Here is a 24,822-nt window from a genome sequence, read left to right on the forward strand (position 1 = left end):
TAGCTGACATTTCATGGAAAGATGTTTGGAACAAGATTGCTCACTATGCAATTACAATGCCCTCCTATCTAATTTCAGTGACTAACAGCAAACAGTAATTTTCTCGGAATACCCAGGAAACTTCTGTCCATTATTGACCAAAGCATTTTCATTTATTGTTGATTGCCTGTCTAGGGTGATGTAATGGGTGACAGATGACACATCATATTGTTCATAATAGAAACTGTTGTACATAATTCACAAACACTATCATTCAGTTGACATGTCATAATGATGTCAGTGTAAAGTGACTGTTTTTTGTTTGTTCATAATGGAATTAAAGTGCTGCGTCTTTTGCTGAGCATATAAAATGACTTTCACGTGTTTTATTTACAAAATCTTCCTTGGTACCTTTGCTCTCGGACGATTCCAGAGTTACTCAATGAAATGTCAGCCAATACAGTTGCTCTGAAGCTGCCAGAGTTCTGGGAGCAGCACGCTACTGCGTAGCTTGCAAAAGTGGAAACCCAGTTTGTACTATCAAAAATTACCAATAGCAAGTTTTCCAAAGTTGTGGCATTGCTAAGTAGTTCCATTGCAGCCAGAGTGGTGAGTCTACCAGAAGGCTCCCCTGCACATGATAAATGTGTCACTCTGACTTCTTGGGACTTTCTGAATCTGAGTGAGTCAAACAGTTGCTCTTCTTGCCTGCCTTGGGTAATGCTCGGCCTTCAGAACCAATGGAGTACATGTTATCTTTCCTGGGCAATCGCCATCCTTGTTTTATTTGTAAAGAACTCTTTATGCAACAACTGCCTGATCAAGTTCACACAGCCCTCACTAATATGCCAATGAAGGACTATGGGGAGCTTGCTAAAATGGCCAACAATCTACACTCAGCCAGTCAAAGGTCCATCATTCCTCCTTTCCCTGTCTCAATAAGCCTGTCAGCAGAGCCTCCAGCAGACTCATGCCTGTGGCTCTGAACCAGACATCAGGTCTATGTTTTTACCACACACTTCTTAGCACGAATGCCAGGAAGTGCCAATTGCCATGCAGCTTTGATAGTACTAGTGCATCAGGACATCGGAGAACTGTAAACATCGTGCGTTCCAGCTGCCGTGCTAGTCTATTGTTCATTACGGGCCCCCTGTCAGGGCGATACTTTCATGTGTGACACAGGTGCTCGAGATTGTGTTGCCAGCATCTCCCGCTGAGAAAGTAGCGGACCTTCATTAGAGGCCACCAGGAGCAGTAGGATAGAGACTTCTGGGGCACGACACATGATACTTTTGTTAGTTCTGCACAATGACTTTTATCTAGTGCACGCAATTCACTTGCCTGCTGAGCAAAGTACCAAACCTCACCAAGCCCTCATTTTCCATTACAGTCACAAACGATGGGATTGAGCACCACAGTTGGCTCACCAGTCAAACATGACTCTTTTGGCATGCTTGTTCCCCAATGCACTTATACAGCCTTCGCTACAGATGCCTCGGACTATGCTGTGGGTTCTACGGTTGGTGGAGGTGTCTGGCAGCCATTCACCTTCTTTAGCTGGCAGCCTCCCCATCACCGGCGAGGAAATCAATACATTTGACCATGAGCTTCTCAGTCTCTATCTGGTTGTCCACCATTTTAATTTTCTTTTGGAGGATCTGCATTTCATAACCTTCATTGACTACATCCCCTTTTGCACACGGTGACCAAAACATCAGATCCTTGGTCTGCACACTTTCAATGCCATCTGGCCTTCATTTTGGAATTCACTACTGACATACAGCACATTGGAGAGAAAAATAATGCTGTGGCTGATTGCCTGTCACAACCCACTGACAATGTCATACACATTGGGGTTAACTATGCTGCAAGGCCACTGATCGAGCTAACAACCCAGAGATTCTGGCTTGTAGGACAGCAGTTATGGGCCTGCAGTTGACTGACATCAAGTTCAGACATGTAGGAGTTTCTCTCTTGTGCAATGTGTCAGCTCGTCGCCCTCACCCCACAGTACCTGCAAACTGGAGGCATACTGTTTTTAATTCTATTAATGGTGTCTTGTATCTGGGCAGGAAGGCTTCACAAAAACTGGTTGCTTTGAAATTTATATGGCATGGCCTTGGGAAGAACATGCAAGACTAGTGTGCAGCCTGTGTTACGTGTCAACAAGCAAAAATTAACTATCACATTCAGGCACCTTTTGAGGTCCTGAGTGATGGTTTGATCACGTGGTTGACCCTCTCCACCACTCTCCCCCCTCCACCCCGCGGCTTCACTCATCTCCTTACCATGGTGTATTGTCTGACCAAGTGGCCTGAGGTTGTCCCTCCAGCATGGACATTGGCTGAGGAAGGATGTTCAATTCAGCACCCCATCTGATATTTCTTTCGACTGCAGTTCCCAATTCACGTTCAGACCTCTGGGCCATAATAGCCCAGAACCTCGGTGTTAAGTTGCATCACACCACAGCGTATCGCTGGCAGTCTAATAACCTGTGTGAGGTGAGCAGTTTCACCGTTGTTTAAAAGTTGTTCTGAGAGCCTCCTGACGATGAATGTTGGCACGATCATTTCCCATGGTCCTGCTGGAACTCAGAATGGCTCCAAAAGAGGACCTGCAGTCCTCTACAGCTGAGTTTGTGTATGGCAGCTGCTATAGGTACCGGGGTGAATTTATTCCTGATGCCACAACTGTCTGGTCAGTGTCTCAGCCGCCTCCTGCCCTCCTCGGTAAACTCAATTCTTTTACACCTTTTCCTACTTCCCATCATGGCGTTCAGCACTCGTATGTTCCAATTGACCTACATTTTATTTCATTGGTCTTTGTCCACCATGATACATGTCAACATCCCCTTAAACCCCCTTAAGATGGCTCAGTTCACATTTTGGGACAGAGCAAAAAGACTTTTACTGTAGGTAGGAAGGGTAGACCTGAATGGTTTATCTGTGAATCATTCACACTTTGATACTGTACTGTCAACTCCTTCATAACTTAGATTTCCAGTTTGTCAAAAACACCTTCCTATTTTAATGTGTATGCATCTGAATCTTTATTTTTAAATGCTGGAAAGCAAAAACTGAATTGCCATTTTTACTTAAAAATGAATAATTATTTTATATATTGAAATTTTCTTATATAACATTCACCTAAGGAAAGATGGTTAAGATGCTAATGAGTTGGGCATTGTGTAGTTTCTCTAAGATTGTAAGCTGTAAATAGTTCAATATTGGGTTAGGGAGGTTGATGGGCTTGGGCACTCAGCAGGAATTGACTGGCATAAGCCTCTTCCTTGGCCTGTGAACAAAAAGCAAAAGATCTCTAAGAGGTTCACAAACAGAAAATTATAAGCTTTTCTCAAGCGCCAAAAATCAAAATGTAAAGGACATAATGGAATTTATTTCGTACAGCAACTCAGATCATTGTAGCTGGGAATCATTGCATATTTTATATTATTATATGAAGGAAAGGAGCTTTGAGCAGCAGCCAATCAGAGGGACTAGAAGCTTGAGAGAATGTAATTTACTCAGGTTCACTGATCTGAGTATCAAAAGCAATGACTTAGGGCACTTTTTTTTGAGCTTTGAGCAGTGGCCAATCAGCATTCGGGATTGATAGGCAGGAACAAATTAAAGTAAGGCAGGAGCAAGCAGAGCAGCCATCGTTGGTGAGTCAGAGTTAAAGTGGAGATTTTGAGGCTTTAGCTCTTCAAGACTTCAATGAGCTTCAGTCAGAGAAGGCAAAAATGAAAAGCTGTAGAGTTCCTCTCCCCCTGTCCCCCCCCCCCCCATCTTTTTGTATTTGCTCAGTTAGAACAGTAGAGATGTCAGCTAGTACAGTGGAATGCGCTACTAGTGGAATATGGGAAGGCAAGGAAACCTCCAGTTTCCCTGTCAGCTACACCCTTGAGAAGTGCATCCTGCTGCAGTTTCTAACAGTCTGCGTTAAGGAGTTGGAGTTGGAACTGGGTGAACTCCAGATCATTTAGGAGACTGAAGATGTGATAGAAAGGACAGAATAAGAGATAGTTACATCCAAGGTGCAGGACGCAGGAAAATGGGTGACTGCCAGTGGTTATAGAGCCAGTGCAGAATACCCCTGTAGCCTTCCCCCTCAACAACAGGTATATCACTTTGTTTGGGGTATGAGTATGACCTACCAGAGGAAAGTCACAGCGGTCAGGTCTCTTGCACTGAGTCTGACTCTGTGACTCAGGGAAATGGGGAGTAGAGATGAGATGCAGTGGTGGAAGATTCCTTGGGGGAACAGAAAGGATATTCTGTAGCCAAGAACAAGATTTCCAGAGAGTATGTTGCCTCCCAAGTGCCAGGGTCTGGGACATCTTGGATCAAGCCCTCAGCATTCTTACATGGGAAGGTGAACAGCCAGAAGTTACGGTCCATGTAGGTACCAATGATATTTGTAGGAAGAGTGATGAGGTTCTGCAAAGGGAGTTCAAGGAGTTAGATGCTAAGTTAAAGGGTAGCACTTCCAGAGTAGTGATCTCAGGATTGCTACCTGTGCCACATGCATATAAAGCCAGAAATAGGAAGATTATACAGCTTAACACATGGCTAAGGAGTTGCTGTAGGAGAGAGGAGAGGATATAAGATTTTTGGAACATTGGGTTACCTTCCAGGAAAGATGGGACCTGTACAGAAGAGATGGTTTACACCTGAACTGGAAGAGGACTAATATCCTAGCAGGAAGGTTTGTTGATGCTGCACAGGAATGGGGACCAGAGTGCCAGAATAGTTAGTGGAGAGGTTGTGCAGCGAGGTGCTATTAAGACTTCAGACAAAGTCAGGAATCTAAAGGTTGAGCGACCAGTGTGTCCTGAGATGCATATATTTTAATGCAAGAAATATCTTAGCAAAGGCAGATGAGTTCAGGTGTAGATCAAGACCTGAAATTAAGATATTGTAGCCATTAGTGAGACTTGGTTGCAGGAGGGGGCAGGACTGGCAGCTCAATATTCTGGGGTTCAATTGTTTTAGACATGACTGAATGGGAGGGATTAAAGGAGGAGAGGTGGTGTACTAGTCATGGCAGTGCTCTGGCAGGACAGCCTGGAGATCTCGTCTAGTGAGATGTCGTGGGTGGAACTGAGGAATAGGAAAGTAACAATCACATTAATGGGGCTATATCACAGACTACCAACAGTGGGTTTAGAGGAGCACATTTACAGAGAGATCAGAGATGGTTGCAAGAAACATAAGGTTGTTATAAGAGGTGACTTTAACTTTGCACATATTGACTGGAACTCCCATACTGTAAAAGGATTAGATAGATGGGACAGAGTTTGTCAAATGTGTTCAGGAAAGTTTCCCTAATCAGTCCCAACGAGAGAGTGTGAGATACTTCATCTGCTATTAAGGAATGGAACAGGACAGGTGACAGAAGTTTGTATAGGGGAATACTTTGCATCTAGTGACCACAATTCCATTAATTTTAAAGTAAGTATACAAAAATATAGTTCTGTTTTGTGGGTTGACACTGAGCGTTATAGGAAGTCATTCCTACCTGTGACCATCAAACTTTACAACTCCTCCCTCGGAGTGTCAGACACCCTGAGCCAATAGGCTAGTCCTGGACTTATTTCCACTTGGCACGATTAACTTCTTATTATTTAATTATTTTTGGTTTTATACTGCTTATTTCTTCACTACTCGGTGCAGCTGTAACGAAACCCCATTTCCCTCGGGATCAATAAAGTATGTCTGTCTGTCTGTTGAGACTGTAAATTGGAGAAAGGCCAATTTTGATTTTATCAGAAATGATCTGGCAAGTGTGGATTGGGACAGGTTGTTTTCAGGCAATGGTGTACTTGGTAAGTGGGAGGCCTTCGAAAATGATTTTTTGAGAGTACAAAGCTGGTATGTGCCTGTCAGAATAAAAGGTAAAGTATAGGAACCTTGGTATTCAAGAGATATTGAGGGCCTGTTTAAGAGAAAAATGGAGGTGCATAGCAGTATAGATAGGTAGGAACAAATGAAGTGCTTATGGAGTATAAGAAATGCAAGAGGACACTTAAGAAAGAAATCAGGAGGGCTAAAAGAAGGCATGAAGTTGTTCTAGCAGACAGATGAAGGAGATTCGTAGGGGATTCTACAGGTATGTTAAGAGCAAAAGAATTGCAAGGGACAAAATGAGCCCTCTGGAAGATCAGACTGGTAATTTATGTGTGGAGTCAAAAGAGATAAGGGAGATCTTAAATGGATCATTTGCATCTATATTTACTCGAGAGATGGATGCAGTCTTTAGAAGTGAGGCAAAGCAGCAGCAAGGTCATAGACCCTGTACAGGTTACAGAGGAAGAGCTGTTTGCTGTCCTGAGGCAACTCAGGTTGATAAATCCCCAGGGCCTGACAAGATGTTCCCTTGGACCCTACAGGAGGCAAGTGCAGAAATTGCTGAGGCCCTAGTAGAGAGATATTTATATCGTCTTTAGTGACAGGAGAAGTACTGGAGGATTGGAGGATAGCCTGTGTTATTCCGCTTTTTAAGAAAGGCTTTAAACATAAATCAGGAAATTATAGGCCAGAGAGACTGACATCATTTGTGGGAAAGTTATTGGAAGGTAGTCTAAGGCCAGGATATATATAAGTATTTGGATAGACCTGGACTGGTTAAGGACAGTCAGCATGGCTTTGTGTCGTAGGCCATGTCTAACCAACCTTATAGAGTTTTTCAAGGAAGTTACCAGGAAAATGGATGAAAGCAAAGCAGTGGATGTTTTCTACATGGGCTTTAGCAAAGCATTTGACAAGGTCTTGCAAGGGAGGTTGTTCAAGAAGGTTTAGTTGCTTGGCATTCAGGATGAGGTAGTAAATTGGATTAGACATTGGCTTTGTTGGAGAAGCTAGAGAATGATAGTAAATGTTTGCCTGTCTGACTGGAGGCCTGTGATGAGTGGAGTGCCACAGGGATCGGTGCTGGGTCCATTCTTGTTTGTCATCTATATTAATGATTTGGGTGATAATGTGGTTAACTAGATAAGCAGATTTGCAGATGACACCATGATTGGGTGTTTAGTGGGCAGCAAGCAAGGCTATCGTGGCTTGTAGAGGGATCTGGATCAGCTGGAGAAATGGACTGAAAAATGACAGATGAAATTTAATGCAGACAAGTGCAAGGTGTTGCACTTCAATAGGACCAACCAGGGTAGGCCTTGGACATTGAACGGTAGGGCACTGAGGTGTGTGGTAGAACAAAGGGATCTGGGAATACAGATCCATAATTTCTTTGGCAGGGTCTCGGCCCGAAACGTCGACTATACTCTTTAACATAGATGCTGCCTGGTCTGCCGAGTTCCTCCAACACTTTGTGTGTGTGATGCTCCATCTGTCTTATTGTCTATTTATTTCCCTGTACCCATTTTTTCAAACAAGCTATTAAAAATCCCAGCCAGATTCTGCTAACCGAATGTACTGATTAATCTGACAATCAACATTATTGACAGTGATTGAAATTTACCAGTTTAACAAAAAACTGTAATGAAGCATTTTTTCAAAACATTCTTGACTTCCATTTTCTTTCATGCTAATTGTTGTATGCATTTTCTTTCATCAAATGTGTGCATTCGATGGCCTATAATTAAAGCTTTGGATAAATAAAAGGTAGATAACTTTTTTTCACTGAATTACTTTGTAAGTGGAGATCATTTATTCAAACAATAGAAGTCTACTCCTGCACGTTAGAAGATGCATGTCATAAACATGTGAGATTCTGGTCTCCTTTTTCATTTGTCTTTGCCATTCTGACAGTGGCTTTGCCGGGACCGATCAGCCAGTCTGCTTGGTAAAGTGATGCTGATCACAGCTGATCGTTCTATGTCCAGAGCTGATCAGGCTTCGCAGCCTGTTCCATTGATAGTTAGCAGCCTTCCATCAGTTATGCTATAACTACTGTGGAAGCACAAGAACACGCAAGGATGCATAAAACATAACCCATTGATTTTTGAATATGGCATAACAATTTATAATTTTGTTGTAGGCTTCATCATTGTATTGCAGCCAAGTAATCATAGGATCATTGTGTCATACAACATATAAATAGATCCTTCAGGCTAGCTCTTCATGATGACCATAGTTCCTAGCCAAGTTAGCCCCATTTATCTATGTTCAGTCCATATCCCTCTAAATCGTTTTTATCCATGAACCTGCCCAAAAGTCTTTTAAACATTTTGATTGTTCCTGCTTCTACCACTTCTTCTAGCACTCATTTCATATACCCACCACCCTCTATTTGGAAAACAGAGATCCCCTGTAAATCTGCTCCATCTAACCTTAAACCTCTACCCTGATTTCCCAGTCCTTGATCCTGCCTATGCCCCTCTTGATTTTATAAACCTCTCTACGATATGTGATCTGTGTGTTGATACCTCTGTTTCTCATATGATGTAAAAAAAAGATTTCCATGCATCTTGCTCTATGTATTAAATCCTCTTTCTATACCAGCTAAAATTCTAAAGATCCTGAGTCAACAGTTGACAGTAATCAGATTAAGCTAGTCACCTGATTATCTATGCATCTGCTATTAACCACAATTTGAAAGGACTTATAAGTAAAAGGCAAACTTATATAAAATACTAGCTGCAAAATTTAGTTAAACCCAGAAAACGATCAAACTCTAAACCCTAAAGTAGCTGTACTCACTGAAATCCCAAATTTTGTACTCTGAACAATTCTACTTACTAGAATTAGACATCCTACAGTTTTTAGAATTTTATTCTAATTTAACCTCCTGTCTATTACTATTGATGGAGATTTCATTTGAAGATTTCACCCTGAAATATATTTCATAACAAGCTGTGTCCGGGTATCTTACTGTGATGAAATTGCAACTGGGAATTTTGAAAATATTTTCTGAAATTATCAATACTACCTGATTTACTGTAATAAATAATTAATACAAATAATGTGTAAACTTAATTTAAAGGCCAAGTAGGCTTTACATATGATGGATATGTTAGTACTCCTGATCTCCCACACTGATAAATCTTTTAATAAGTGACACTCATTTTCCTACCATCTACTTAACTGAGATCTGTAAGAAAATTACCATGTATGGAATTTGTCATAATCTGTGTATTTGAATGGTCAGCCTGTATAGAATTGTTCATTTACTCTGCATCTGCCTAAAGCTTAATTCTGAACCAGATATCCCATCATCGTAGAGATGAGGGAAATTCTGTGGGGAAATCACCTGAGAAGGGAAAGTTAATTACTTCAATTTAAATTGGATTATCTCGGACCTCTTGTCATGTTTCTATTCATGTATTTAAATACATGTAAAATAAAATGAAAACATCATGATTTATGAAGAAATTATGACTGGTTCTTTGTCCTCCCTTGAACTGCTTTGTGCATATTGGTTTGATGCAGCCAGCAGGTGTTGTTGCAGATTCCCTTCCTTCCATGGCTCCCTGACAAGGCTATGGAACTAAATGTTCTATTTAAAACAAAACTGGGGAGAGGGAAACAGATATATGTGAGGTGTTTCCTTGCATCTTATTTGTGCTCCATCTGAAGCTTCTGGTTAATTGACGGATTACTCGAAGCTGCTGTCTGGAAATGCCCAACACTGCTGTAATGTTGCTAAAAGAAAACACTTTTGTCTGTGAGCAAGGTGCTGTGTTCTGTGGTATCATGTGATGCATAGATTATCAAGATAAATGGCCCACAACACTCTCTATTTTGCACTATCTCACACATAGAATACCTTGTTTTTTTTTGCAGATGGAATGCAGTCCAGATGAGCAGTATAAGTTCTTTTGTTGATCGTGGTTTTCCAGCATTTTGAAGGTAAGTGTTTTATATAGGAAAGAAATCTAATTTACAGTATGAATTTTAAGGGTTTTGTGATTGTTTGCAATATTTTCACTTAAAATAGCATTTTACCTAGGATAGGCTTCCTATTTTGTATTAATTCATAATTAATTTTATAATACACATGTTTTATCAATATAGTCATTGAAATTTTTAAATCTTTGGCTCTACTCTGCTTGTCTAGAAAGTGAGAATTCATAGCAGAATATTTCACACCCTGTATTTTGGCTTTAAATTTTAGATGTAAATATTATGTATACCCATATTAACTCTTGGAATCTGATCATTGATGTGGACTTGAGTGAAGAAGTTTTATTGTAGCATGAAAGATATTGGCAAATTTTCTAAAACAAAATGTAATTAATTTTATTTCCATGTACTTCTCATCTTCATTTTATTTGTATAGTTTTTAAAATGTAGTGTCAGCAGCATAATTTCTAGACCATTCATAAGTGAAATAATTAATGCATAATAGTTGGCAAAGGTAACACTTAAATGCAAAAAAATACAACAGACAAAACCAAATTTATAAGAATCATTTTCTTTCCTCTTGGGATGTCCACGATAGCAGAAAACTCTAATTTATCACAGTGAGTACAATAGAATCTTGGAGGTTCCTCATGGGTATTTCCAGAAATATGGATCACAGGCAGCTTGCAAATGTATGTGACAATACTGTAAAATAGTACTTTATCAATGTCTTTAGTGCTGTTTCCTTATGAACAGATCTGCAAGAGTAAAAGTGTTTTTCATCTTGTGTTGCATCTTGCGGACAATCTGAATTGACAATCCAAACTGAATTTTTATATAACCATATAACAATATAACAATCACAGCACGGAAACAGGCCATCTTGGCCCTCCTAGTCCGTGCCGAACCCTTAATCTCACCTAGTCCCACCTACCTGCACTCAGCCCATAACCCTCCACTCCTTTCCTGTCCATATACCTATCCAATTTTACCTTAAATGACACAACTGAACTGGCCTCTACTACTTCTACAGGAAGCTCATTCCACACAGCTATCACTCTTTGAGTAAAGAAATACCCCCTCGTGTTTCCCTTAAACTTCTGCCCCCTAACTCTCAAATCATGTCCTCTAGTTTGAATCTCCCCTACTCTCAATGGAAACAGCCTGTTCATGTCAACTCTATCTATCCCTCTCAAAATTTTAAATACCTTGATCAAATCCCCCCTCAACCTTCTACGCTCCAATGAATAGAGACCTAACTTGTTCAACCTTTCTCTGTAACTTAATTGCTGAAACCCAGGTAACATCCTAGTAAATCGTCTCTGCACTCTCTCTAATTTATTGATATCTTTCCTATAATTCGGTGACCAGAACTGCACACAATATTCCAAATTTGGCCTTCCCAATGCCTTGTACAACTTTAGCATTACATCCCAACTTCTGTACTCAATGCTTTGATTTATAAAGGCCAGCGTTCCAAAAGCCCTCTTCACCACCCTATCTACATGAGACTCCACTTTGAGGGAACTATGCACAGTTATTCCTAGATCTCTCTGTTCCTCTGCATTCCTCAATGCCCTACCATTTACTCTGTATGTTCTATTTGGATTATTCCTGCCAAAATGTAGAACCTCACACTTCTCAGCATTAAACTCCATCTGCCAACGTTCAGCCCATTCTTCTAACCATTCTTATGACCTTTATTGACATAGTTGGGCTCCTTAGAAGAGAGAAAGACTTGCATTTATAAAGCAATTTTCATGACCTCGGAATATAAGATCAGAAGACATAAGATCAGAATAAGGCCATTCGGCACATTGAGTCTGTTCTGCCATTCCATTATAGCTGATATATTATCCCTCTCAAGACCACTCTCTGCCATCTCCCTGTAATTTTTGACTCCCTTACTAATCAAGAATTTATCAAGCTCCCGCTTTAAATATACCAAATATTTGGCCCCCACAACCATCTGTGGCAATGAATTCCATATATTCACCACCTCTGGCTAGAGAAATTCCTCCTCATCTCTGTTCTGAGGCTGTGCCCTCTGGTCCTAGACTCCACACTATAGGAAATATTCTCCGCATATCCACTCTATGTGGTGAACTACATATACCTGTCTGGACACGCCCCCTGCTGACTGCTTCTGTGGCTCCTCCCACAGACCCCGGTATAAAGGCGATTGAGGTCTGAGCCCGGCCTCTCTGTCTCCAGGATGTAGTATGGTGGTCAACCACTGCTTGTTCCTTCTTCCAGTCAATAAAAGCCGATATCTCGCCTTTACGTCTCAGAGAGAGTTATTGATGGTGCATCACTCTATCTAGTCCTTTCAAGATGCGATAGCTTTTAATGAGAACCACCCTCCCCCATTCTTCTAAACTCCTGCAAGTACAGGCCCAGAGCTCAAAAGCTTATCAAACACTTGTCATGAATTAACCCTTACATTCTCAGGATAACTCTCGTGAAACTCAACTGGACACTCTCCAATGCTAGCACATCTTTTCTTGGATAAGTGGCCCAAAACTACTCTCAATTCTCCAAGTGCAGTCTGACCAATGTCTTAAAGCCTCAGAATTACATCGTTGCTTTTATAATTCTCGTGCTCTCAAAATAAATGCTAACATTGCTTGCATTTGCCTTCCTTATCACTTACTCAACTTGCAAGTTAATCTTTAGCAAATGCTGCAGCAGGACTCCCAAATCCATTTGCACCTCTGATTTCTGAATTTACTCTCCTTTTAGAAAACAGTTTACACCTCTATTCCTTCTACCAAAGTACATGACATACACTTTCCAACACCATATTCCATCTCCCTCTTCTTTGCCCATTTTTCTAATCTGTCTAAATCCTGCTGCAGGCTCACTGCTTCTTCAACACTACTTGCCTCTCCATCTATCTTCATATTGTCTGCAAACGTGACCACCAAGCCATCATTTACATAATCCAGTCATTGACATATAACATGAAAAGAAGCAGTCCCAACTCCACTACTCCAGAGCACTACTAGTCACCAGCACCCAACCATAAAAGGCCCCTTTTGTTCCTAGTCTTTGCCTCCTGCCAGTCAACCCATTTTCTATCCATGCTAGTTTCGTTCCTGTAATCCCATGAGTTTTTGTTTAGCAGCCTCATATGTGACACTTTATCTAAGGGATTCTGAAAATCCAAGTAAACAACACTCACTGACTGTCCTTTCTCACAGTTCCACACTGTACAGTGATACACACTGAATCAACTTGTGTACAAACTGACCCATCCACAGGCCTATCATTCTGCTTCCCATCCCCTTGCCAAATTGATTAAACCCTCCTTATTAAACCTCTAGCAAGCCTGCCCTCAAGGATATTGGTTCCCCTCAAGTTCGGGTATAACCTTTCTTTTTTTGTACCTCAGACTGTCTTACACCTAATAAGGAATGTGATTCCTATTTCATTAATAGCAAGCATGTTGACCAGTTTGTGTACAATAAACTCTGATAATTACAAGTACAGAGATGCAAAAGATACTCAGTCTTGAGCAACACACCCAAAATGCTGAGGATATGAACAGCTGACATTTCAGGTCAAGGCACCTCATCAGGAGTCACATAGTGAAGGGTCTCTGCCAGAAATAACAAATATTCATTCCCCGCCCCCCCCAGAGATGCTGTCTGATCTGCTGGGTTCCTCCAGCAATTGGTATGTATTGTTAATGAAAAGTAGTCACAATTTAGCAATATTAAATGAGGGACAAATGTTGCTCTGCCTCATTCAAAATATGTCCAATAAGATTTTTTTTTTGCCCATGTGAGACACCAGGCAGGCTTGCATTAAGGTCAGTAGCCTGAGGTCGTGGTCCACATCGGTATCAGTGACTTGGGTAGGAGGAGTGATGAGATCCTACAAAGTGAGTTCAGGGAGTTAAATGATGTTAAATAACAGGATCTTCAGGGTTGTGATCTCAGTGTTGCTACCTGTGCTATGTGCTAGTGAGGCCGGAAATAGGATGATCATACAGTTGAACGTGTGGCTAAAGAGGTGGTGCAGGAGGGAGGGCTTAAGATTTTTGGATCATTGAACTGTCTTTTAGGGAAGGTGGGACCTGTACAGAGAGGACAGTTTGCAGCTGAACTGGTGAGGAGCTAATATCCTAGCATGACGGTTTGCTAGTATTGAACAGGGAGGTTTTAAACTAGAGTTGCAGGGGGATGAGAACCAGTGCCAGAACAGGTGGAGTGGTTGTGGAGAGCAATGTTGTTAAGCCTACATACAAAGTCTGGAATCAAAAGGTTGAGCATGGAGGGACTAATGTTCTGAGGTGCATATACTTCAATGCAAGGAGTATTGTAGGAAAGATGGATGAGCTTAGAGCATGGATCAACACATGGAATTATGATATTGTAGCCATTGATGAGACTTGGTTGTAGCAGGGGCAGGACTGGGCTCAGTGTTCTGGGGTTCCATTGTTTAGATGTGACAGAGTGGAAGGGATTAAAGATGGAGGGGTGATATTTCTAGTCAGTGAAAATGTCCCTGCAGTGCTCTGTCAGGGCAGCTGGAGTGCTCATCTAATGGCATTTTGTGGGTAGAACTGAGGAATAAGAAAAGTATGACCATGTTAATGGGATTATGTTTGGAACCACCCAGCAGTCCACAGGATTTAGAAAAGCAAGTTTGTTGAGAGATCACAGAGTGTTTTAAGAAACATAGGTTGTGATAGTAGGTTATTTTAACTTTGCACATAATGACTGGGACTCCCATACTGTAAAAAGGCTGGATGGGTAAGAGTTTGTCAATTGTGTTCAGGAAGGTTTCCTTAATCAGTACAGAAGTCCCAACTAGAGAGAACGTGATACTAGATCTCCTATTAGGGAATGAGACAGTGCAGTTGATAGAAGTTTGTGTACAGAAACCGTTTGCATCTAGTGAACATGATGCCATTGGTTTCAAGATAATTATGGAAAAGGATAGGTCTGGTTCTCAGGTTGCGCTTATCATCTCCCATGGCATTATGTAAGGGTATTCAGGAATAAAAGGATATTTTAGTTAAAGGATACTTTAAAATTAGAGATGATTATATTGCCTAGACATTTAAATGATGTCCTCGCTTTGAAGAGATGCTTACTTGTGTTATTTTGGTGCTATTGATGTTGTTTTGTTAGAGTTAATTAACAAAATGGGTAACAATTTTCAGGTCAGATAAGTGGAGCTATCATTGCTAGTGAAGACATTTCTCTGAAAAGTTGAGATGCTGAAAGAAGCTTCATCGACATTCATGCCATTAAATCATATTTGGTCATCTATTAATATTGCATTAGGAAGTTTTCATCATTAGGTTGATAAAAGAAATCTCAGTTGTATCTTTAATTCTTTCTTAAATTTCCATCTGTCAAATGTTTCTCCCATTTCCTTTCTTTGTATCCTTAAACAATCTCTCATGTGCTTTGACATTTGCTTCTACTGGAATAGCAATAGAAAAAGACTGCAGATAAGAATTGAAAGCTGCAGATATTGTTAAAACGCCAAACAACTGCATGCGGGTGAACTTAAAATGGGAATTGTTTTATTAGACAGGATATAAAACAGTTATGACCAATAAGAATCAGGTATAATAAAACTGACATAGTATGTGATGAAACTTGTTGTTCTATGGCAGCAGAACATTTCTATACGTAATAATAAAAAAAAATGATGTAGTGATGTTGTGTCCATGAATTCATTGCCCATTCAGAAATCTGATGGCAGAGGGGAAGAGGCTGTCTCTGAAACATTGAGAGTGTGTCTTCAGGCTCCTGTACCACTTCCTTGATGGCAGCAATGAGAAAAGGGCATATCCTGGGTATGGGGGGAGGTCCTTAATGATTATCGTATTGAAGGCTCTGAGCCTTTGTTTGCTGGAATTTAGAAGAATAAGGGAGATCTCATTGAAACTTATTGACTGTTGAAAACTGTAGATAGTGGATGTGGAATGGATTTTCCCTATTGTGAGGGAATCTGGGACTAGAGGTCACAGCATCAGAATAGAGAGACAACATTTTGGAACGAAGAAGAGGAATTTCTTTAGACAGAGGTTAGTGAATTTGTGGAGTTCATTGCCACAGGCAGCTGAGGAGGCTAGGGCATTGGGTGTATTTAAGGCCATAAGATATAGGAGCCGAATTGAGCCAATTGGCCCATTGAATCTGTTCCGCCATTTCGTCATGGCTGATCCAATTTTGCACCTCAGTTTTTTGTATTTTCTCTCCATTTAGAAAATAGTCACCCTTTCGTTTCTACTACCAAAGTGCATGACCATACACTTCCGATATTCTATTCCATCTGCCAGTTCTTTGCCCATTCTCCTAATCTGTCAAAGTCCTTCTGTAGCCCTTTTACTTCCTCAAAACTACCTGCCCCTCCTCCTATCTTCATATCATCTGTAAACTTTACAACAAAGCCATCAGTCTTATCATCCAAATCATTGACATATAATGTAAAAAGAATCAATTCCAACACAAACTCCTGTGAAACACCACAAGTCACAAGCAACCAACCAGAAGAGGCTTCCTCTATTCCTACTCTTTGCTGCCTGACCATCAGCTGCTGTTTTGTCTGTGCTGGAATCTTTCCTGTAATACCACGGGCTCGTAACTGTTAAGACGGAGACGTAACTTAAAGATTTTTACTCATGTATTATGTAAAGGATGTAAGAAACAAAGTCAATTCAATTCAAGCAGGCTCATGACTGACACCTTGTCAAAGGCCTTCTGAAAATCCAAGTATGCAACATCAACTGATTCTCCTTTGTTTATCCTGCTTGTTATTTCTTCAAAGAATTCCAACAGATTTGTCAGGGAAGGTTGCTGTCTATGGCAGGGGTCGGCAACCATTACCACTGAAAGAGCCATATGGACCCATTTCCCACAGAAAAGAAAACACTGGGAGCCACAAAACCCGTTTGACATTTAAAATGAAATAACACTGCATACAACGGGTTTTTTTTTGCCTTTATGCTATGTATAAACAAACTATAATGTGTTACATTTATGAAATTGATGAACTCCTGCAGAGAAAACGAAATTACATTTCTGCATGCAACAAAAACATTTTGAACTCCGAAAAAAAGACGTTGGGTTGAAGGTTACTCCATAGTTAGCCTACCTTGGATCAAAAAATTAAAAGAAATCGCGCACTGGCGGGTGTCGGGGATTGGCAGTGGTGACTTATATTAATAGCAATAAAAAACTCGTTGTGGCGGTGTGCTACATGCAGCGCTAAGATAACGACACTGCAGTCAAAGATAACTTTATTCAAACTAAACAGCCTTGCTTTAAAGCCTCCCTCAACCCGCCCCCCCGTGGGCGCGGATGCTCCAAAAGACACGTACTCACAAACCCCCGTAGGCTATCTCCCTTAGCCGGAACGGTGGCTAATTGTGAGCCGGTTCGGATGTGCCAGGAAATGGGGTCACCTCAACGTTTTATTTAGATTGTACAAGATCACCATAATCTTCAAATTTCGAATTACATTTCAAAAACTAACAAACCACGGGGAGCCGCAGCACAGAGATAAAAGATTCGCATGCGGCTCCAGAGCCGCGGGTTGCCGACCCCTGGTCTATGGCATATTTTATCATGTACTTCCAAGTACCCTGAGACCTCATCCTTAATAATCAACTCCAACATCTTCCCAACCACTGAGGTCAAACTAACTGGCCTATAGTTTCCTTTCTTCTGTCACTCTCCCTTGAAGAATGGAGTGACATTTGCAGTTTTCCAGTCTTCAGGAACCATTCCAGAATCTGGTGATTCTTGAAAGATCAGTACTAATGCCACTGTGATCTCTTCAGTTACCTCTTTCAGAACTCTGGTGTGTACACCATCTGGTTGAGGTGATTTATTACCTTAAGACCTTTCACTTTTCTAAGAACCTTGTTTTTAGTTATGGTAACTTCACTTACTTCATGACCTTTGACACCTGCAACTTTCACCATTCTGCTAGTATCTTCCACCCTGAAGACTGATGCAAAATATCCATTCAGTTCATCTGCTATTTCCTTGTCCTCCATTTCTTACCTCTCCCGCATCGTTTTCCAGTGGTCCAATATCCACTCTTGCCTCTCTTTTACAATTTATGTATCTGAAGAAACTTTTAGTGTCCTGTTTAGTATTATTGACTAACTTACTTTCATATTCCAACTTTACCTGAATTACTTTTTAGTTGCCTTCTGTTGGTTTTTAAAAGTTTCTCAATCTGTTAACTTCCCACTAATTTTTGTTCTATTATATGCCCTCTCTTTGGCTTTTATGTTGGCATTGACTTCTCTTGTTAGCTACAGTTGTGTCATCTTTGCTTTAGAATTTAAGGTGGACTTTGATGGGTTCTTGTTAAGTCAGGGCATGAAAGGTTATGGGAAGAAAGCTGGAGAATAGGGTTGATAGGGAAATGGATCAGCCATGATGAAATTGCGGAGCAGACTTGATGGGCTGAATGGCCTAATTCTGCTCCTTTGTCTTAAAGTCTTATGTAGCCTTTTTGAGGAGTCACCTTTTGAAGGTGTCCTCATTGCCGGGGAGGCTAGTGTCCATGATGGAGCTAGCTGAGTTTACAACTTCTTGTAGCCTTTTCCAATCCTGTACAATGCCCCCTCCATACCAGATGGTAATGCATCCAGTTAGAATTCTCTCCATGGTACATACCTAGAAATTTGTGAGCATCTATGGTGGCATACGAAGTCTCCTCAAAATCTTAAAGAAATATAGCTTCTATTTTGCTTTCTTTGTGTTTGCATCAATATGTTGGGCCTAGGATAGATCTTCAGAGAAGTTGACACCCAGAAACTGAAACTACGCACCCTTTCCACTGCAGACCCCTCGATGAAGATCCCTCAGTGGGTGTTCCCTCAACCTACCCTCCTGAAGTCCATAATTAATTCCTTGGTCTTACTTAGATCCATAATGGATGAGAGGGATGATTCCATGTGATTCCTGTCCAAACCTTCTGCAAATTTTTCGAAGTTTGGGGCTGGAATCATTACCTGAAAGAATTGTAGAGCAGAAATGTATTTGGGCAGGTACCGTCAGTACTACGAGCCTATGAGGTGTGCCAGGATTGATCATCAGCACGGAGGAGATGTTATTTCTGATCGCGTAAACTATGATTTCCCAGTGAGGAAGGCAAGGTTCCAGTTGCAGAGGGAGGTAGAAAGGCCCAGAATTTAGAACTCATTGATTAGAACTGAGGTGTGATGGTGAAACTGAGATGTTGAATGATGAGCTGTAATTAATAAACAGAAATGTGAGGTCAGTATTGCTATTGTCCAAGTAATGCAAGGCCGAGTATAGAGCCAGTAAGACTGCACCTGCTGTAGACCTATTATGGTGAAAAGCAAAATGCTACTTGTCCAAGTCTTTGCTTAGGCTGCAGTTGATTCTAGTCATGACCAACCTCTCAAAGCACTTTTTCACAGTAGATTTGAGTATGACTGAGCAATAGTTGTTGAGTCACCTCAAGCAGATGGGAACCTCAGACTTCAGCAGTGAGAGATTGAAGATGTCCTTGAACACTCACACCAGTTGGTTGGCAGAGATTTTCAGAGCCCTATGAGGTACAGCATCAGTGTCTGATGCTTTACAGGGATTCAACCTCGAATGATGTTCTGACCTTTGCCTTCGAGGTGGAGATCAGAGAGTCACCAGCTGCTGCAATGACTTGCACAGGTATAGTTTTATTCTTTCTTTCAAAGTGTGCGTAAAAGGCATAAGCTTATCTGGGAGTGAAACAACACAACCATTCATGATGTTAGGTGTTGATTTGTAGGCAGTAATGACCTGCACATCCTGCCAGAGCTGATGTGCATCAGGATTCCATCTCTAACCTCAGTGTACCAAAATGTTCCTGAAAGCATCAATAGTTAGTAAAGCCCTGTCTCACCTATGCTAGTTGTCAATGTTGTGAGGACTCTTCAATTTTATTCAACATACAGTACTTATATTTTTTGAAACATGAAGATTATTAAAAAGAAGTACATCTTTCTTTCTAATTAATAATTTAAAGTATTAAGCCATACTGAACAAAGAAGACATGTTTCTTTCCCTTTGCATTGTTTGCTCCAGTCCTACCTTCTCTGATCAGATGAATAGGATTTCAGATCCTCTGCTATATACTGGCATCCGATTACTATGGCAGAGCTTCTCATTGATTACAACACCCATCATTGTTGAACAAGATTAAGATGTCCATGTTTGTTCATGTCTTTAGAATTTTAGGCATTCAGCATAAAGTCTGGTCATGTTTTTCTGCAATTTATGTTTTCTGGATGATATGCATTTAAATAAAATCATCAATGCCACAATTCACAGTTTGAAAGTTCAAAGTAAATTTATTATCAAAATTCATCAATGTCACCATATATTACCCTAAGATTCACTTTCTTGTGGGTATTCACAGTAAATACAAAGAAACACAATAGATCAATGAAAAACTGCACACAACAAAGACAAGCAGCTAATGTGCAAAAGACAACAAATTGTGTAAATAGAAAATAGGGGGAAAAACACAAAATAATAAATAGATAGATAGATAAATAGAAAGAAAGAAAATATCAAAGAAGACATTGTAGAGTCCTTAGGTTGTGGAATTGGTTCATCCTTGGGGTGATGTGACTGAGGCTGTCCTCTCTGGTCTAAGAGCCTTCTGGTTGGGGAAGTAATAACTGTTTCTGAACCTGTGGTATGGGTCCTGAGGCTCCTATACCTCCTTACTGATGGCAACAGTGATTGACTGGTTGGTGGGGATTCCTAATGATGGATGCTCTGTTCCTGTGACAATGTTCCTTGTAAATGTGCCCAATGGTGGGGAGTGCATTACCCATGATAGACCGGGCTTTATTCACTACTTTCCGTAGGCTTTTCCGTTTAATGGCATTGGTGTTTCCATAACAGGCTGTGATGCAACCTGTCAATATACTCCCCAGCGCACATCTACAGAGGTTTACCAGAGTTTTGTATGATGTGCTGAAATTTCACAAACTTCTAAGAAAGTTGAGGCACTGCTGTGATTTCTTTGTAATAACACTTGTGTACTGGGCCCCCAGGATAGATCTTCTGAAATGGTAACACCAAGGAATTTTAAATTACTGATCCTCTCCATGTATGATCCCCTGTTGAGGACTGGTTCATGGACCTCTGGTTTGTTCCTCTCATTGTCAATAATCAGCTATTTATTGTTGCTGGCATTGAGTGAGAGGTTGTTGTGGCACCATTCTGCCAGATTTCAATCTCCCTCCTCTATGCTGATTCACCAGTGATCTGGCCAACAACAGTAGTGTCATCAGCAAATTTAAACGTGCTTCAACTGTGTCTCACAGCCCTAAGTATAAAGCAAGTAGAGCAGGAATTAAGCACACAGTCATGTGGTGTATCTGTATTGATGGCGGTTGTGGAGGAGATATTGTTGCCAATCCAGAATGACTGAGGTCCTCAAGTGAGGTAATCGAGGACCCAATTGTGCAAGGAGGTATTGAGGCCAAGATCTTGGAGCTAATTGATTAGTTTTGAGGGGATAATAGTGATGAATGCAGAGCTGTAGTCAATGAAGAGCATCCTGATGTGTGCATCTTCACTGTCCCGATGTTCCAGGGTTGAGTGAAGAGCCAATGAGATGGCATCTGCTGTTGATTTCTTGTGCTGTTAGGCAAATCAGAGTAGATTCATGTTGCTCCTCAGGCAAGAGTTGATATGTTTCATCACTAACCTCTCAAAACACTTCATCACTGTGGATGTAAGAGCTACTGGGTGAAAGTCTTTGAGGCAGGTTACCATGTTATTCTTGGGCACTGGTATAATTGAAGCCTACTGGAAGCAGGTGGGTACCTCACCACTGAAGTGAGAGGTTAGCCGATTGATTAGTACTGGTCTTCAGTACTCAGACAGTGTCTGAGCCAGGTGCTTTCCGTAGGTTCACTGTCCAAAAGTATGCTCTCACTTCAACTTTAGAGACAGAAAATAAAAGGTTGTTGGGGGCTGTAAGAATTCGTGAAGGTGCTGTTACAAACCCCGTAACTGGGTGACTTACCAGCAAAGATAGAGACGTCCGTTGAAGTCTGATGATACAATTTTTAACAGTATTTATTAGTAAAAATACACAAAAATACTATCAATGCAAATATACAAATAAAATACGTTGTCAATACTAAATCTAAAAGTGCGGGTATAATAATAATCAATAAGAAATAAGCTCTATCGTTGTCTAGGGGATAATGTATTGTCCGATGGAAATATATAGTTCTTTCAGTTCATACAGGCTGCAGCCGTTGGGGACCGCTGTGTTGCAATTGTTGGAGAGTGAGAGAGATTTGGAGAAAAACCTGCCGGTTTTCCTTTTATGATTTCGATCCATCAGGTGTCTCGATGTCGTGGCCATTCAAGTGTGACCTCTCCTTTAGCTAAACCGTTCTTCCATGGTGAGCTCGCCACCCAGGCAATGGAGGACGCACACAAGCCTCCACTGGCTTTCGCTATAAAACGCTGTCAGGGGATTTCTAGCGTTTCTCCTGGTGCATCTAAAGGGGTGTTCCCTCAGACCCGTCTTTTATCCTCACTCACGGGATCTCAGATGTCAATCAGGTTGGGATGATGCAATCCCTCAACCAGACCACTCTGGTTGTCCCCTGAGGGGTTTCAATGAATAGTACAGTACTCAGTACACAATTCCTTCTCCAAGAGACAATAGCAGTAGTCAGTGGTTCCGTTTCGCTGATGTCAGGACACATTCCAAACCTTGTGTATTCTGCGTCTCCCTCTCTCATGATGTGTATCTCCCTCATTTCCTGAGTCCCAGACCCGAAATAATAGCGATCTTGCGATTCTCAAAAAGGAGGGGGCGACTTTGTACCCTTCGGCCCCTCAGAGTTGCTTCACCTTCGTAACAGTGCCTCCATGTTTTGTCAGTCAAAGTGAACATAAAAGGTATGAGCTCATCTGTGAATGAAACCTTGTTGTCACATATGTTGCTTGGTTTTATATTGTAGGAAGTGATAGCATTCAAATCTTGCCACAGCTGTTGAACATCCTTTTATGATTCAAGTTTGGTCTGGAATTGCCACTTCGCATGTGAGATGAATTTCCGGAGGTCGTAATTTTTCTCTTATTAAAAATTGATGGATATATATAATAATTCATATCTTAATATATTTGTTTTTTCAAAAGAAATTTGGTTCTTAATATGAATGGTTAAATGTATTTTACTGTTTAATGAAAACAGTAATTTTACACAGCACCAAAGAGCATTTCATTAATTTAAAACTGCAGCAATTACTATGCAATTCAATAACTAACATCTCACTTAAAAGCAAACATTATGGATACTTAAAAAAATTTGCAGGATTAGCTTAAGTAAATGTGGATTTGTAAAAAGTAAATAACATTTTGTTTTAATGTAATTGGTAAAGAAGAGCCAATAGCTGTGGTTTACTTGTCTAAAGTCACAAGTACAGGTTAGTGTGCAAAATTGAGCATTGGAGTAACGTTATGGCATAGGGATAGGAAACAGTGAATAGGATTGAAAGAAGCCATAACTAGTGAGGAATGCAGGAATCTGTGCTTGAGTGCCAGCCATTTATGTTTCTTATCAATAATTTGGATGATGGAACTAAATGTATTCTTTAATTTTGTCCATGAAACTAAAATGGTTGGATTATGAATTGTGAAGGACTTTAAAACTTCTAAGAGGCTGGGCACAAACTTGGCTGATGCAATTTACAAACTGAATAAATAGAAGTTATTACTTTATAAAAGAAAAGCTGTTAGATTTAGTTAAGCAATTAAAAGATAAGCTATTACAATGTAATAATGAAGGACCATGAACAATGTAACATTTGACTAAATGCAGATGATTCAAGCTGTTTATCTTCTGTCCTAGAATCTGTTGTTTTCCTTTCAAATGAATGGAAATGTTTGTACATCAGGTCCAACCCACCATATAGATATCTTTAAAAACAGATTTTCCTATCTTTCAGTGCTGAGCAATTCGCATAACTTGTTGCAAAGCACTGATCTCCATGAGGTTTTTATGTTGGAGCGCAGTCAAGAAATGGAAAGAGGGAAGTACTTGGAAGTTCTGGGTTTCTGCACTTGTGTGCCTGGATATGGGAACATGAGGTATGCCACCTCCTACAGCTGTTTCCCCAATAGGTGCATATTGTTGAGGACCTGATATGCACTGAAAACTCACTATTTATAATGCTCTTTGGATTATCTAACACATTTTAAACTTGTAATCTCAAATATTAACTTATGTCTATCATGGGCATGAATTGATAAGCAAAGTTTATGCAGCTTGTACCTGTAGATCTTGTTATGTGCATTATTAATAAAGCTGAATAAAAATATATTTTATCAGCCAGTCTGTATAATTCGGTGTCATTTCCCTGATCAGAGGTGAACATTTTGATTATTGCTGTAAGGCCATCTAGACCTCATTAAGAGATAAAATAGCCAAGCATCTTAATTGGTTTTGATAGACAGAACTTTTCAGCACCAGTTTAGATATATTCTGATTTAATTTGTGTGATGGCCTTATCCAGAATGGTCTGTTCTGCAAAGCTGATGTGTACACAGTTTATTTTGAATTTCAAAACACATTTATTATCTAAGTACATATACTATATACGACCTTGAGATTCATCCCTCTACAGGCAACCACAAAACAAAGAAACTCAATAGAACCCATTTTTTGAAAAGACCATTAAACACCCAGTGTGCAGGAAAAAGAAATAAATCGTGCAAACAATAAAAGTAAGCAACTGAAGTTCATGAAAGTGAGTCCACAGCCACAAAGCCAGCCATCACTGCAGCCAATCCAGGAGGCTGTTAGTTGCAGGCCACTGCCTTAGTTCTGCATAAAGATGATGAGTAAACCTCACGGAGTAGTGAGTGAGCTGATCACTGGCTCAGCCCTCGCCTCTGACCCCAACGCCCTTGCCTTTTCAATCTGGCCCAGCAGCAAACTCGGGTTGTTCCTTGCTGTCGGATCTGGGCCTGGGACCTGCCACTTAGACTCTCTCTCGCCTCGGTTCTGCTGCATCAAA

The 24,822-nt window shown here is 40.6% G+C and overlaps 1 protein-coding gene across 4 annotated transcripts in view; it reads left to right on the top strand.

Moving 5' to 3' along the window:
• pak5 (p21 protein (Cdc42/Rac)-activated kinase 5) overlaps positions 1 to 24,822 on the top strand; it is a 242,660-nt gene that overhangs the window by 102,830 nt on the left and 115,008 nt on the right. For all 4 annotated transcript variants that reach the window (XM_059986226.1, XM_059986224.1, XM_059986227.1 and 1 more), the window contains exon 2: positions 9,717 to 9,782. The gene's annotated coding sequence lies outside the window, so the exon portion shown is untranslated. The remainder of the gene's footprint in view (positions 1 to 9,716; positions 9,783 to 24,822) is intronic.

This window comes from Hypanus sabinus, chromosome 12 (assembly GCF_030144855.1).
Source record: "Hypanus sabinus isolate sHypSab1 chromosome 12, sHypSab1.hap1, whole genome shotgun sequence".
Lineage (NCBI taxonomy): Eukaryota > Metazoa > Chordata > Chondrichthyes > Myliobatiformes > Dasyatidae > Hypanus > Hypanus sabinus.